This window comes from Salmo salar, chromosome 12 (genome assembly GCF_965601325.2).
Source record: "Salmo salar chromosome 12, fSalSal1, whole genome shotgun sequence".
In the NCBI taxonomy this organism is placed as follows: domain Eukaryota; kingdom Metazoa; phylum Chordata; class Actinopteri; order Salmoniformes; family Salmonidae; genus Salmo; species Salmo salar.
This window is the reverse complement of record NC_138302.1, coordinates 1928908-1941057: the sequence shown is the minus strand read 5'-3', so window position 1 is coordinate 1941057 and position 12150 is coordinate 1928908. Positions and strand designations below refer to the sequence as shown.

General features: G+C 43.1%; 1 protein-coding gene across 1 annotated transcript in view; it reads left to right on the top strand.

Annotated features, from left to right (window-relative positions):
* The first annotated feature begins 1053 nt into the window (after positions 1 to 1053).
* LOC106591949 (guanine nucleotide-binding protein G(I)/G(S)/G(O) subunit gamma-13) overlaps positions 1054 to 12150 on the top strand; it is a 66884-nt gene continuing 55787 nt past the window's right edge. Inside the window, exon 1 of the mRNA XM_045690476.2 lies at positions 1054 to 1507. The gene's annotated coding sequence lies outside the window, so the exon portion shown is untranslated. The remainder of the gene's footprint in view (positions 1508 to 12150) is intronic.

The window sequence follows — 12150 nt, the reverse complement described above, 5'->3', positions numbered from 1 at the left end:
CCGCTTCATTTGCCTGATGGGATTTCCATACAGGTGCTCCCTCCCTCCCTCCCTTACTCTCTCCCTCTCTCCCTCCCTCGTCCTCCGTGTTTGACTACCAAACATAGCGGCGCCACTGATCTCTCCCGGGGAAAACAGGAGGGAGCGTCTGACAGAAGACAGGAGAGAGGGAGAGAGGGAGTGTCTGATAGAAGACAGGAGGAGAGAGGGAGAGAGGGAGAGTCTGATAGAAGACAGGGGGAGAGAGGGAGTGTCTGATAGAAGACAGGAGGAGAGAGGGAGAGAGGGAGAGTCTGATAGAAGACAGGAGGAGAGAGGGAGAGAGGGAGAGAGGGAGTGTCTGATAGAAGGCAGGAGGAGAGAGTGAGAGAGGGAGTGTCTGATAGAAGACAGGAGGAGAGAGGGAGAGAGGGAGTGTCTGATAGAAGACGGGAGGAGAGAGGGAGAGAGGGAGTGTCTGATAGAAGACAGGAGGAGAGAGGGAGAGAGGGAGTGTCTGATAGAAGACAGGAGGAGAGAGGGAGAGAGGGAGAGAGGGAGTGTCTGATAGAAGACAAGAGGAGAGAGGGAGAGAGGGAGTGTCTGATAGAGGAAGAGAGAGGGAGAGAGGGAGTGTCGGGGAGGAGAGGAGGAGAGAGGGAGAGAGGGAGTGTCTGATATTAGACAGGAGGAGAGAGGGAGAGAGGGAGTGACTGATAGAGGAAGAGAGAGGGAGAGTCAGGGAGGAGAGGAGGAGAGAGGGAGTGTCTGATAGAAGACAGGAGGAGAGAGGGAGAGAGGAAGTGTCTGATAGAAGACAGGAGGAGAGAGGGAGAGAGGGAGAGAGGGAGTGTTTGATAGAAGACAGGAGGAGAGAGGGAGAGAGGGAGTGTCTGATAGAAGACAGGAGGAGAGAGGGAGAGAGGGAGAGAAGGAGTGTCTGATAGAAGACAGGAGGAGAGAGGGAGAGAGGGAATGTCTGATAGAAGACAGGAGAGAGGGAGAGAGGGAGAGAAGGAGTGTCTGATAGAAGACAGGAGGAGGGAGGGAGAGAGGGAGAGAGGGAGTGTCTGATAGAAGACAGGAGGAGAGAGGGAGAGAGGGAGTGTCTGATAGAAGACAGGAGAGAGGGAGAGAGGGAGAGAGGGAGAGAAGGAGTGTCTGATAGAAGACAGTAGGAGAGAGGGAGAGAGGGAGTGTCTGAGAGAGGGAGAGAGGGAGAGAGGGAGTGAGGCAGTTCCACAGGCAGACAATAGAAGCAGATTGATCTCTCTTTCTCCGTCTTGCGCTGTAGTCGGTCCTGTCTACCGGGAGCTGCTCGAGCCTTTCCTGATTTTTTCCGGTCTAACCACCGCTAATTCCCCAGTTAGAGCTCGAGGCCTCCACTTGTACAGTTTTCGTAGGTTTTGGGAAAGGAGGGTTTTATTAAATCGCGGGTCGTCTGTCTGGGAACATCGGCTAAACCCAGGGCTACAGCTCATCTGGATCAGAACCTCACGACCAGAAGCACCAGGTCTCCGGTAAAACGGTAAGAAACCCCAGTCCGTCCGGGTAAGGTTTATACCGTAAGCACCGGGTAATGTTTATACCGTCTACATCATTAAGGCTAATAGAGCACCGGGTAACGTTTATACCGTCTACATCATTAAGGCTAATAGAGCACCGGGTAAGGTTTATACCGTCTACATCATTAAGGCTAATAGAGCACCAGGTAACGTTTATACCGTCTACATCATTAAGGCTAATAGAGCACCGGGTAACGTTTATACCGTCTACATCATTAAGGCTTATAGAGCACCGGGTAACGTTTATACCGTCTACATCATTAAGGCTAATAGAGCACCGGGTAACATTTATACCGTCTACATCATTAAGGCTAATAGAGCACCGGGTAATGTTTATACCGTCTACATCATTAAGGCTAATAAAGCACCGGGTTACGTTTATACCTTCTACATCATTAAGGCTAATAGAGCACCGGGTAAAGTTTATACCGTCTACATCATTAAGGGTAATAGAGCACCGGGTAACGTTTATACCGTCTACATCATTAAGGCTAATAGAGCACCGGGTAACGTTTATACCGTCTACATCATTAAGGCTAGTAGAGCACCGAGTAACGTCCATACAGTCTACATCATTAAGGCTAATAGAGCACCGTGTAACGTTTATACCGTCTACATCATTAAGGCTAATAGAGCACCGGGTAACGTTTATACCGTCTAAAACATTAAGGCTAATAGAGCCCCGGGTACCGTTTATACCGTCTACATCATTAAGGCTAATAGAGCACCGGGTAACGTTTATACCGTCTACATCATTAAGGCTAATAGAGCACCGGGTAACGTTTATACCGTCTACATCATTAAGGCTTATAGAGCACCGGGTAACGTTTATACCGTCTACATCATTAAGGCTAATAGAGCACCGGGTAACATTTATACCGTCTACATCATTAAGGCTAATAGAGCACCGGGTAATGTTTATACCGTCTACATCATTAAGGCTAATAAAGCACCGGGTTACGTTTATACCTTGTACATCATTAAGGCTAATAGAGCACCGGGTAAAGTTTATACCGTCTACATCATTAAGGGTAATAGAGCACCGGGTAACGTTTATACCGTCTACATCATTAAGGCTAATAGAGCACCGGGTAAAGTTTATACCGTCTACATCATTAAGGCTAGTAGAGCACCGAGTAACGTCCATACAGTCTACATCATTAAGGCTAATAGAGCACCGTGTAACGTTTATACCGTCTACATCATTAAGGCTAATAGAGCACCGGGTAACGTTTATACCGTCTAAAACATTAAGGCTAATAGAGCACCGGGTACCGTTTATACCGTCTACATCATTAAGGCTAATAGAGCACCGGGTAACGTTTATACCGTCTACATCATTAAGGCTAATAGAGCACCGGGTAACGTTTATACCGTCTACATCATTAAGACTAATAGTGCACTGGGTAAAGTTTATACCGTCTACATCATTAAGGCTAATAGAGCACCGGGTTACGTTTATACCGTCTACATCATTAAGGCTAATAGAGCACCGGGGAACGTTTATACCGTCTACATCATTAAGGCTAATAGAGCACCGGGTAACGTTTATACCGTCTACATCATTAAGGCTAATAGAGCACCGGGTAACAATTATACCGTCTACATCATTAAGGCTAATAGAGCACCGGGTAACGTTTATACCGTCTACATCATTAAGGCTAATAGAGCACCGGGTTACGTTTATACCTTCTACATCATTAAGGCAAATAGAGACCCCGGGTAATGTTTATACCGTCTACATCATTAAGGCTAATAGAGCACCGGGTAACGTTTATACCGTCTACATCATTAAGGCTAATAGAGCACCGGGTAACGTTTATACCGTCTACATCATTAAGGCTAATAGAGCACCGGGTAACGTTTATACCGTCTACATCATTAAGGCTAATAGAGCACCGGGTAACATTTATACCGTCTACAACATTAAGGCTAATAGAGCACCGGGTAACGTTTATACCGTCTACATCATTAAGGCTAATAGAGCACCGGGTAATGTTTATACCGTCTACATCATTAAGGCTAATAGAGCACCGGGTAACGTTTATACCGTCTACATCATTAAGGCTAATAGAGCACCGGGTATCATTTATTCCGTCTACATCATTAAGGCTAATAGAGCACCGGGTAACATTTATACCGTCTACATCATTAAGGCTAATAGAGCACCGGGTAACGTTTATACCGTCTACATCATTAAGGCTAATAGAGCACCGGGTAACGTTTATACCGTCTACATCATTAAGGCTAATAGAGCACTGGGTAACGTTAATACCGTCTACATCATTAAGGCTAATAGAGCACCGGGTAACGTTTATACCGTCTACATCATTAAGGCTAATAGAGCACCGGGTAACGTTTATACCGTCTACATCATTAAGGCTAATAGAGCACCGGGTATCATTTATTCCGTCTACATCATTAAGGCTAATAGAGCACCGGGTAACATTTATACCGTCTACATCATTAAGGCTAATAGAGCACCGGGTAACGTTTATACCGTCTACATCATTAAGGCTAATAGAGCACCGGGTAACGTTTATACCGTCTACATCATTAAGGCTAATAGAGCACCGGGTTACGTTTATACCTTCTACATCATTAAGGCTAATAGAGCCCCCGGGTAATGTTTATACCGTCTACATCATTAAGGCTAATAGAGCACCGGGTAACGTCCATACAGTATACATCATTAAGGCTAATAGAGCACCGGGTAACGTTTATACAGTCTACATCATTAAGGCTAATAGAGCACCGCGTAACGTTTATACCGTCTACATCATTAAGGCTAATAGAGCACCGGGTAACGTTTATACCGTCTACATCATTAAGGCTAATAGAGCACCGGGTAACGTTTATACCGTCTACATCATTAAGGCTAATAGAGCCCGCGGGTAACGTTTATACCGTCTACATCATTAAGGCTAATAGAGCACCGGGTAACGTTTATACCGTCTACATAATTAAGGCTAATAGAGCACCAGGTAACGTTTATACCGTCTACATCATTAAGGCTAATAGAGCACCGGGTAAAGTTTATACCGTCTACATCATTAAGGGTAATAGAGCACCGGGTAACGTTTATACCGTCTACATCATTAAGGCTAATAGAGCACCGGGTAACGTTTATACCGTCTACATCATTAAGGCTAGTAGAGCACCGAGTAACGTCCATACAGTCTACATCATTAAGGCTAATAGAGCACCGTGTAACGTTTATACCGTCTACATCATTAAGGCTAATAGAGCACCGGGTAACGTTTATACCGTCTAAAACATTAAGGCTAATAGAGCCCCGGGTACCGTTTATACCGTCTACATCATTAAGGCTAATAGAGCACCGGGTAACGTTTATACCGTCTACATCATTAAGGCTAATAGAGCACCGGGTAACGTTTATACCGTCTACATCATTAAGGCTTATAGAGCACCGGGTAACGTTTATACCGTCTACATCATTAAGGCTAATAGAGCACCGGGTAACATTTATACCGTCTACATCATTAAGGCTAATAGAGCACCGGGTAATGTTTATACCGTCTACATCATTAAGGCTAATAAAGCACCGGGTTACGTTTATACCTTGTACATCATTAAGGCTAATAGAGCACCGGGTAAAGTTTATACCGTCTACATCATTAAGGGTAATAGAGCACCGGGTAACGTTTATACCGTCTACATCATTAAGGCTAATAGAGCACCGGGTAAAGTTTATACCGTCTACATCATTAAGGCTAGTAGAGCACCGAGTAACGTCCATACAGTCTACATCATTAAGGCTAATAGAGCACCGTGTAACGTTTATACCGTCTACATCATTAAGGCTAATAGAGCACCGGGTAACGTTTATACCGTCTAAAACATTAAGGCTAATAGAGCACCGGGTACCGTTTATACCGTCTACATCATTAAGGCTAATAGAGCACCGGGTAACGTTTATACCGTCTACATCATTAAGGCTAATAGAGCACCGGGTAACGTTTATACCGTCTACATCATTAAGACTAATAGTGCACTGGGTAAAGTTTATACCGTCTACATCATTAAGGCTAATAGAGCACCGGGTTACGTTTATACCGTCTACATCATTAAGGCTAATAGAGCACCGGGGAACGTTTATACCGTCTACATCATTAAGGCTAATAGAGCACCGGGTAACGTTTATACCGTCTACATCATTAAGGCTAATAGAGCACCGGGTAACAATTATACCGTCTACATCATTAAGGCTAATAGAGCACCGGGTAACGTTTATACCGTCTACATCATTAAGGCTAATAGAGCACCGGGTTACGTTTATACCTTCTACATCATTAAGGCAAATAGAGACCCCGGGTAATGTTTATACCGTCTACATCATTAAGGCTAATAGAGCACCGGGTAACGTTTATACCGTCTACATCATTAAGGCTAATAGAGCACCGGGTAACGTTTATACCGTCTACATCATTAAGGCTAATAGAGCACCGGGTAACGTTTATACCGTCTACATCATTAAGGCTAATAGAGCACCGGGTAACATTTATACCGTCTACAACATTAAGGCTAATAGAGCACCGGGTAACGTTTATACCGTCTACATCATTAAGGCTAATAGAGCACCGGGTAATGTTTATACCGTCTACATCATTAAGGCTAATAGAGCACCGGGTAACGTTTATACCGTCTACATCATTAAGGCTAATAGAGCACCGGGTATCATTTATTCCGTCTACATCATTAAGGCTAATAGAGCACCGGGTAACATTTATACCGTCTACATCATTAAGGCTAATAGAGCACCGGGTAACGTTTATACCGTCTACATCATTAAGGCTAATAGAGCACCGGGTAACGTTTATACCGTCTACATCATTAAGGCTAATAGAGCACTGGGTAACGTTAATACCGTCTACATCATTAAGGCTAATAGAGCACCGGGTAACGTTTATACCGTCTACATCATTAAGGCTAATAGAGCACCGGGTAACGTTTATACCGTCTACATCATTAAGGCTAATAGAGCACCGGGTATCATTTATTCCGTCTACATCATTAAGGCTAATAGAGCACCGGGTAACATTTATACCGTCTACATCATTAAGGCTAATAGAGCACCGGGTAACGTTTATACCGTCTACATCATTAAGGCTAATAGAGCACCGGGTAACGTTTATACCGTCTACATCATTAAGGCTAATAGAGCACCGGGTTACGTTTATACCTTCTACATCATTAAGGCTAATAGAGCCCCCGGGTAATGTTTATACCGTCTACATCATTAAGGCTAATAGAGCACCGGGTAACGTCCATACAGTATACATCATTAAGGCTAATAGAGCACCGGGTAACGTTTATACAGTCTACATCATTAAGGCTAATAGAGCACCGCGTAACGTTTATACCGTCTACATCATTAAGGCTAATAGAGCACCGGGTAACGTTTATACCGTCTACATCATTAAGGCTAATAGAGCACCGGGTAACGTTTATACCGTCTACATCATTAAGGCTAATAGAGCCCGCGGGTAACGTTTATACCGTCTACATCATTAAGGCTAATAGAGCACCGGGTAACGTTTATACCGTCTACATAATTAAGGCTAATAGAGCACCGGGTAACGTTTATACCGTCTACATCATTAAGGCTAATAGAGCACCGGGTAACGTTTATACCGTCTACATCATTAAGGCTAATAGAGCACCGGGTAACATTTATACCTTCTACATCATTAAGGCTAATAGAGCACCGGGTACCGTTTATACCGTCAACATCATTAAGGCTAATAGAGCCCCCGGGTAATGTTTATACCGTCTACATCATTAAGGCTAATAGAGCACCGGGTAACGTTTATACCGTCTACATCATTAAGGCTAATAGAGCACCGGGTAACGTTTATACCGTCTACATCATTAAGGCTAATAGAGCACAGGGTAACGTTTATACCGTCTACATCATTAAGGCTAATAGAGCACCGGGTAATGTTTATACCGTCTACATCATTAAGGCTAATAGAGCACCGGGTAACGTTTATACCGTCTACATCATTAAGGCTAATAGAGCACCGGGTAACATTTATACCGTGTACATCATTAAGGCTAATAGAGCACCGGGTAACGTTAATACAGTCTACATCATTAAGGCTAATAGAGCACCGGGTAACGTTTATACCGTCTACATCATTAAGGCTAATAGAGCACCGGGTTACGTTTATACCTTCTACATCATTAAGGCTAATAGAGCACCGGGTAAGGTTTATACCGTCTACATCATTAAGGCTAATAGAGCACCGGGTATCATTTATACCGTCTACATCATTAAGGCTAATAGAGCACCGGGTAACATTTATACCGTCTACATCATTAAGGCTAATAGAGCACCGGGTAACGTTTATACCGTCTACATCATTAAGGCTAATAGAGCACCGGGTAACGTTTATACCGTCTACATCATTAAGGCTAATAGAGCAACGGGTTACGTTTATACCTTCTACATCATTAAGGCTAATAGAGCCCCCGGGTAATGTTTATACCGTCTACATCATTAATGCTAATAGAGCACCGGGTAACGTCCATACAGTATACATCATTAAGGCTAATAGAGCACCGGGTAACGTTTATACAGTCTACATCATTAAGGCTAATAGAGCACCGGGTAACGTTTATACCGTCTACATCATTAAGGCTAATAGAGCACCGGGTAACGTTTATACCGTCTACATCATTAAGGCTAATAGAGCACCGGGTTACGTTTATACCTTCTACATCATTAAGGCTAATAGAGCACCGGGTAACGTCCATACAGTATACATCATTAAGGCTAATAGAGCACCGGGTAACGTTTATACAGTCTACATCATTAAGGCTAATAGAGCACCGGGTAACGTTTATACCGTCTACATCATTAAGGCTAATAGAGCACCGGGTAACGTTTATACCGTCTACATCATTAAGGCTAATAGAGCACCGGGTTACGTTTATACCTTCTACATCATTAAGGCTAATAGAGCCCCCGGGTAACGTTTATACCGTCTACATCATTAAGGCTAATAGAGCACCGGGTAACGTTTATACCATCTACATAATTAAGGCTAATAGAGCACCGGGTAACGTTTATACTGTCTACATCATTAAGGCTAATAGAGCACCGGGTAACGTTTATACCGTCTACATCATTAAGGCTAATAGAGCAATGGGTTACGTTTATACCTTCTACATCATTAAGGCTAATAGAGCCCCCGGGTAACGTTTATACCGTCTACATCATTAAGGCTAATAGAGCACCGGGTAACATTTATACCGTCTACATAATTAAGGCTAATAGAGCACCGGGTAACGTTTATACCGTCTACATCATTAAGGCTAATAGAGCACCGGGTAACGTTTATACCGTCTACATCATTAAGGCTAATAGAGCACCGGGAAACATTTATACCGTCTACATCATTAAGGCTAATAGAGCACCGGGTACCGTTTATACCGTCTACATCATTAAGGCTAATAGAGCCCCCGAGTAATGTTTATACCGTCTACATCATTAAGGCTAATAGAGCACCGGGTAACGTTTATACCGTCTACATCATTAAGGCTAATAGAGCACCGGGTAACGTTTATACCGTCTACATCATTAAGGCTTATAGAGCACCGGGTAACGTTTATACCGTCTACATCATTAAGGCTAATAGAGCACCGGGTAACATTTATACCGTCTACATCATTAAGGCTAATAGAGCACCGGGTAACGTTTATACCGTCTACATCATTAAGGCTAATAAAGCACCGGGTTACGTTTATACCTTCTACATCATTAAGGCTAATAGAGCACCGGGTAAAGTTTATACCGTCTACATCATTAAGGCTAATAGAGCACCGGGTAACGTTTATACCGTCTACATCATTAAGGCTAATAGTGCACCGGGTAACATTTATACCGTCTACATCATTAAGGCTAATAGAGCACCGGGTAACGTTTATACCGTCTACATCATTAAGGCTAATAGAGCACCGGGTTACGTTTATACCTTCTACATCATTAAGGCAAATAGAGCCCCCGGGTAATGTTTATACCGTCTACATCATTAAGGCTAATAGAGCACCGGGTAACGTTTATACCGTCTACATCATTAAGGCTAATAGAGCACCGGGTAACGTTTATACCGTCTACATCATTAAGGCTAATAGAGCACCGGGTAACGTTTATACCGTCTACATCATTAAGGCTAATAGAGCACCGGGTAACATTTATACCGTCTACAACATTAAGGCTAATAGAGCACCGGGTAACGTTTATACCGTCTACATCATTAAGGCTAATAGAGCACCGGGTAATGTTTATACCGTCTACATCATTAAGGCTAATAGAGCACCGGGTAACGTTTATACCGTCTACATCATTAAGGCTAATAGAGCACCGGGTAACATTTATACCGTGTACATCATTAAGGCTAATAGAGCACCGGGTAACGTTAATACCGTCTACATCATTAAGGCTAATAGAGCACCGGGTAACGTTTATACCGTCTACATCATTAAGGCTAATAGAGCACCGGGTAACGTTTATACCGTCTACATCATTAAGGCTAATAGAGCACCGGGTAACGTTTATACCGTCTACATCATTAAGGCTAATAGAGCACCGGGTATCATTTATTCCGTCTACATCATTAAGGCTAATAGAGCACCGGGTAACATTTATACCGTCTACATCATTAAGGCTAATAGAGCACCGGGTAACGTTTATACCGTCTACATCATTAAGGCTAATAGAGCACCGGGTAACGTTTATACCGTCTACATCATTAAGGCTAATAGAGCACCGGGTTACGTTTATACCTTCTACATCATTAAGGCTAATAGAGCCCCCGGGTAATGTTTATACCGTCTACATCATTAAGGCTAATAGAGCACCGGGTAACGTCCATACAGTATACATCATTAAGGCTAATAGAGCACCGGGTAACGTTTATACAGTCTACATCATTAAGGCTAATAGAGCACCGCGTAACGTTTATACCGTCTACATCATTAAGGCTAATAGAGCACCGGGTAACGTTTATACCGTCTACATCATTAAGGCTAATAGAGCACCGGGTTACGTTTATACCTTCTACATCATTAAGGCTAATAGAGCCCCCGGGTAACGTTTATACCGTCTACATCATTAAGGCTAATAGAGCACCGGGTAACGTTTATACCGTCTACATCATTAAGGCTAATAGAGCACCGGGTAACGTTTATACCGTCTACATCATTAAGGCTAATAGAGCACCGGGTTACGTTTATACCTTCTACATCATTAAGGCTAATAGAGCCCCCGGGTAACGTTTATACCGTCTACATCATTAAGGCTAATAGAGCACCGGGTAACGTTTATACCGTCTACATCATTAAGGCTAATAGAGCACCGGGTAACGTTTATACCGTCTACATCATTAAGGCTAATAGAGCACCGGGTTACGTTTATACCTTCTACATCATTAAGGCTAATAGAGCCCCCGGGTAACGTTTATACCGTCTACATCATTAAGGCTAATAGAGCACCGGGTAACGTTTATACCGTCTACATAATTAAGGCTAATAGAGCGCCGGGTAACGTTTATACCGTCTACATCATTAAGGCTAATAGAGCACGGGGTAACGTTTATACCGTCTACATCATTAAGGCTAATAGAGCAGCGGGTAACATTTATACCTTCTACATCATTAAGGCTAATAGAGCACCGGATAACGTTTATACCGTCTACATCATTAAGGCTAATAGAGCCCCCGGGTAATGTTTATACCGTCTACATCATTAAGGCTAATAGAGCACCGGGTAACGTTTATACCGTCTACATAATTAAGGCTAATAGAGCACCGGGTAACGTTTATACCGTCTACATCATTAAGACTAATAGTGCACTGGGTAAAGTTTATACCGTCTACATCATTAAGGCTAATAGAGCACCGGGTTACGTTTATACCGTCTACATCATTAAGGCTAATAGAGCACCGGGTAACGTTTATACCGTCTACATCATTAAGGCTAATATAGCACCGGGTAACGTTTATACCGTCTACATCATTAAGGCTAATAGAGCACCGGGTAACGTTTATACCGTCTACATCATTAAGGCTAATAGAGCACCGGGTAACGTTTATACCGTCTACATCATTAAGGCTAATAGAGCACCGGGTAACGTTTATACCGTCTACATCATTAAGGCTAATAGAGCACCGGGTATCATTTATTCCGTCTACATCATTAAGGCTAATAGAGCACCGGGTAACATTTATACCGTCTACATCATTAAGGCTAATAGAGCACCGGGTAACGTTTATACCGTCTACATCATTAAGGCTAATAGAGCACCGGGTAACGTTTATACCGTCTACATCATTAAGGCTAATAGAGCACCGGGTTACGTTTATACCTTCTACATCATTAAGGCTAATAGAGCCCCCGGGTAATGTTTATACCGTCTACATCATTAAGGCTAATAGAGCACCGGGTAACGTCCATACAGTATACATCATTAAGGCTAATAGAGCACCGGGTAACGTTTATACAGTCTACATCATTAAGGCTAATAGAGCACCGCGTAACGTTTATACCGTCTACATCATTAAGGCTAATAGAGCACCGGGT